Below are 5,125 nucleotides of genomic sequence, written 5' to 3' on the forward strand. Positions count from 1 at the left end.
CAGGTGTCTGCGAGGTCCTACCTGAGCGATGGTACCGGGCTGAGCTGGTGCCGCAGGGAGAGAGACAGCTGGGCCGGGAGAATCGTCTCCTCGCCTCCATAGAGACGGCAGCCATGACGGCTCCCATATTCAACGCAGCCAACAGCACTAAATAAGGTCTGACACTCCACTGGTCTCGCTCCAGCGTAGACCAGATGAATACAAAGGAACTTTAAAAGGATAAATCAGGCAGAATAAATCAGCAAGGCCAGGTGGGACGTTACTTTTCAAGGTTTGAGTCAGTGTGATAACTGATATTGAGCGATCCTTGCTCTATCGGAGGGGAATACAGGGAAATTATAGCTGCGTCAATTCTAAACGTTTCTCTCTCCAATCGAGATGGCTAACTGACACTGATATGAAAAGGTGACCAGAGACCTTCAATCTGTGTGTGGTGTTGGTGTGTGCGTGTGGGCATGTGGGTGTCAAAGACCACATTTAAAAGTCTGTTTGGGGCATCCACGGTGGGCTACAGGCTGTGTGTCTGTGAGTGTGTGTGTGTGTGTGTGTGTGTGTGTGTGTGTGTGTGTGTGTGTGTGTGTGTGTGTGTGTGTGTGTGTGTGTGTGTGTGTGTGTGTGTGTGTGTGTGTGTGTGTGTGTGTGTAGGCCTATGTGTGTGAGAGAGATGAAACAATAAAATAAAGATCAAGACACAACCTTTAACATGAAACAGCCGTCATATCTTCCTTCATCTCCCAATCCCACCTCATACTCCTCTCAGCCAACTACTCTCCACATTGAAACTTGAACTAACACAGTAGATGCATCTCATAAAATTGATTGGGTCAGTTTTCTACCTAAACATGTCACTGCACCATCAGCAGAGACACTATAAGTCCCTGTATATCGACCATGCTGAGATTCCTTTGGCTGAGATAAACAAAACATCATCAAGGAAAGGAGAAACATCTGTCATCCCTTTGCTGTGACAAGCTTTAAATAAGTGTCTGCTGATGGATCTATCGGTTTTATGATGCCCGTGTGGAACCGAAGCTGCCTGCATGTTCCCAGCTATAAAAAAAACACAGGCCGTGCAAGCCAGTAGCATGGCCTTCTTCTGTCTCTTTTTGGAAATACATCAGCAGCAGAAAAATCCCAGATAATGCCAATGCTGTTTTTGATTTGTGTTTTCGTTGTGCAATCAAATATTTTGGACAAAAGTTTCCGCAATGTAATGTAATGTGATTGTCTTTCCTGACATTATTTATATGGGCGTATAGCTCCGAAGAGGATAATGAGAATACTCAGCAATTCAAAGCCATTGTCGGTAACTAACCCTCTTCTATGGTGGTTCCTGTCTGGACGGATTGCTGTAAGACTTGGTGCTTCTCAATACCAATGTAGATCAAGGTTCACTAGTATGTACACTTGTGATTTACTTACTACAGTAAGCATGTAGGTGGTTGCTGTCCCTGCACCGGTTTTATTGCATGTTTCTTTGAATAAATTTACTTAAACACCTCTGGGAAACGTGTTTGCATTCTCATAACTTTTGGTTAATAAGCTTGAAAGAGAAGATCATATTCAGACCTCAATAAGACATCTCCGTTATTAACCGCAGACACATAAATATGAGAAATAACTACCTACATCCCTCTTCCACCCAATGGGGGGCACTGCACTACATTAAATCAGGTAGACCCAAAGGACGCATGAGATCCTTAATGGCCTTTGTTTCCTATGTAAGGATTCTGAGTCACTGGGAAGACAGGGTGGGATTTCCTGCTGCAACAGAGTTAGCTTTTCCCGGGGGTGCAGTTGACTGCAAAAACGTACAAATGGATAAAACCGGTCACAATAAATCTGCAGCATTAAATATGCATCATCCACGGTCCACTGGAGTTGAAGTCTCCCTGAGGCACAAGAGCAATAGGGAACTAGTATATAAACTGCAACCTGTCCGTCAAAGTGATTTCACCCTTTATGACACTGATGTGTCTTTAATGCCTCTGGGATTGGATCAAGGTCAGACAAGAGGCTGCAGATGTCAGGGAGATGATAACCTTTCCAAACACAGTTAGACGGCCGAACGGAAGCCCTTTCAATGAGTTGTAGGGCATCCTACTGGAGGTGTAGAGGAATGACTTTACCAAGGTTATTGGAACCACTCTTTCATTACCCCCCTGTCCTCCCATCGTCTCCTCCACCCCCTTCTTAGCCTCCCTCCACGCATACTTCTCTTGCATCTTCAGACTCAACATCCTACCTATTCTCCCCCTCCTCCCCCTTCTCCCCCAACTCATTCTCATTCTCCCTTCTACCCTACTCATCATCTCCCTTCTCCCCCCCTCCTCCTCTCCCTTCTCCCCCTCCTCACCCTTTCCCTTCTCCCCTCCTCATCCTCTCCTGTCTTCCCCTGCTCATCCTCACCTGTCCCGCCCTTGGCCTTCTCCCCTTCCTCATCCTCTCCCTTCTCCCCCCCCCTCCGCTCCCTTCTCTCCCCCCTTATCCTCTCAGTGCTTCCCCTCCTCACCCTCTCCTGTCTCCCCCCTTATTATCTCACTTCTACCCCACTTCACCCTCTCCCTTCTCCCCCTCTTAATTTTCCCTCTACCTTCTGCCCCCCCTCATCCTCTCCCATTTCCCCCTCCTCACTCTCTCCCTTCTCCCTCTTCTCATCCTCACCATCATCAATCTATTACAACTACAGCCAAGCATAACCTTTCCCGACATAAATCATAACCATCCATCCACCTGTCCAATCCTCTCTCTCTCTCTCTCTCTCTCTCTCTCTCTCTCTCTCTCTCTCTCTCTCTCTCTCTCCCCCTCTCTCTCTCTCTCTCTCTCTCTCTCTCTCTCTCTCTCTCTCTCTCTCTCTCTCTCTGTCTCTCTCTCTCTCTCTCTCTCTCTCTCTCTCTCTCTCTCTCTCTCTCTCTCTCTCTCTCTCTCAGGTTAAGGTTATATGTGCTGACCTGGCCAGCAACTTATTACTCAGAGTCAGTGCTGTGCACATCGGTCATGTCTTCACATGGAGTGAGCGTTCATCATGAGGTCATTGGCGCTCTAACGAGAACATGCCCGCGACCTCCTCCCCGTTCGGCTGGTTCACTAAACACAGGACATTCTGAGCTGAAAACAACAGCAGGGGCGGCCAGACAGAACGGGTCTGGAGAGCAGGGCCAACGGCAGATCTACAGGATTACTCAACAGAAACAATAAAGGAAAATGGGAGGGAGATAGAGAGAGAGAGAGAGAGAGAGAGAGAGAGAGAGAGAGAGAGAGAGAGAGAGAGAGAGAGAGAGAGAGAGAGAGAGAGAGAGAGAGAGAGAGAGAGAGAGAGAGAGAGAGAGAGCAAGAGCGCGAGAGAGTGAGAGGGTGAGAGAGAGAGAGAGAGACTGATTCAGCCAGTGGGGGTATGATAGAACTGTGTTCAGAAACACAGCAACAGAATCTGGGATAGGGCTGACACATAATAATTGCTCAATGGAAAGGCGCCGTGTTTGTTGAGTAAAGACAGACTAATTATAAACACAAAGCTAATATTGACCCGAGGCATCGCTTAGACAAAGCAACATTACTTATTAGTTTGATCAGTTTGACGATATATATAGAAAGCCAACACATATTCTACAAAATATAAGTGCTCTATAATCTGTATTACAATTACAAAAGAGGAGTATAGATGAGGTAAGCGTAACAGATGTACTTAACAACGTACAAGGTTCATTCCCCGTCTGCCCCTGAACAATAGGCAGAGCGAGTGTACCCCAGGTGCTTGGAGTGCACCCCGGTCATAGAGTACCTGGCACGGGGGTCCCAGTGATGAAGCCGAAGAGGCATCGGAGGAGCCTCATGATCTTCTCCCCTCCCCCGTTACCAGGCAACCAGCGGCAGAGAGGACACAACAAGACGCGGCAGCACGTTCACAGCCTATCACATTTATATTAAAAAAAGTTGTATTTTATGAAGAGAGGAGGAGGAAAATAATTCAGTCCAATGACGAGAGGTCCGTTTTGGCTTGACGATAAAAAATACATAGAATGAATACACCCCCGTTCCAGTTGGACCCGTTGAAGGTTGAAGGTTCTAGTTCCTGTGAGAAGGTACGTTGGCACAACACTGCTCTTCCTCTGCCCGGTGGACCAGTTCTACATGAGGAGGCGAGGTCCAACCGGTACAACCCCCTCCCTGCTCTTGGTGTGGCGAGGAACGAGACGCCCCCTCCTATGGCGCCGACCTCTGACCGGTCATGTGTCCCTCCAATAGGTTCTGGAGAGTCCCTGTGAACCACCACACCACCCACCCACCCACCCCACCCACCCGGAGAGTGCGGAGACCCTGCTCCGGTGTCCGCTCTAGGGCCAGCCACAAGTCCCATGGTCACCGGGACAGTATAGTACCCGACGCCACCGAGATGAGAATAGTTACCCTTCTCCTGCCCTCCCAAGAGTACCGGTCACAGGGGTCAGTCCGGTGATGAAGTGACTCAGGGTGATTCACAGCGGATTGGTTCAGACAAGCTGTCCCTCTCTGCTCTGCTGATCCTCTCAAAGACCTACTCCTCGGAAAAACGTTTTTCCCAATATATGGGATGTTCATTCTTGTATTTGTTCCTTGTATGGTCATTCTAAGGTTCTTCGATAATTAAAACATCCAGAGTATTGGACATATAAAGAGAGTGCATACACTTTTATATGTGATATTTTCTCTGAGAGTGGAGAGTTTTTGTACAGTATATTATTTTTGCGCATTGCTTGTACTATAGCATGTGGTTTGTGTGATCTCAACTTTCCTTCATAGCAGGTCAGTTTATAGGCCAATCTGATCACTCAGCATTCTCCTACATCAGATACTCCGCCCCCTTTTCCTTCTTCCAAATAACTTCTACCTCCTTGTATCCCTGACCATCAATCTTAGTTTTCGCTCAAACCCTTAGTAGCCCTCACATCCTGTCAGCTATCAGCCTCTCTGTACTCCCATCTCTCCCTCCCTCCCTAAACCGCCCTCTATATATCTTGTACTCCCCATTGCATTCTATGTTCTCTCACTCCTTCTCTATCTCACTTATCTCTAAGTGTTTAAATGTGGTCGATAGGGTTTACATGTTTAAATGTGGTCGATAGTGTTTAATTGTGGTCGATAGTTT

At 47.4% G+C, this 5,125-nt stretch overlaps 1 protein-coding gene across 2 annotated transcripts in view; it reads right to left on the bottom strand.

Moving 5' to 3' along the window:
* Nucleotides 1-5,125, bottom strand: part of kcnip3b (Kv channel interacting protein 3b, calsenilin) — a 38,300-nt gene that overhangs the window by 13,414 nt on the left and 19,761 nt on the right. The gene's annotated exons all lie outside the window — the stretch shown is intronic.

The sequence above is a fragment of the Gadus macrocephalus genome, chromosome 6, assembly GCF_031168955.1.
Source record: "Gadus macrocephalus chromosome 6, ASM3116895v1".
NCBI classification, from domain to species: domain Eukaryota; kingdom Metazoa; phylum Chordata; class Actinopteri; order Gadiformes; family Gadidae; genus Gadus; species Gadus macrocephalus.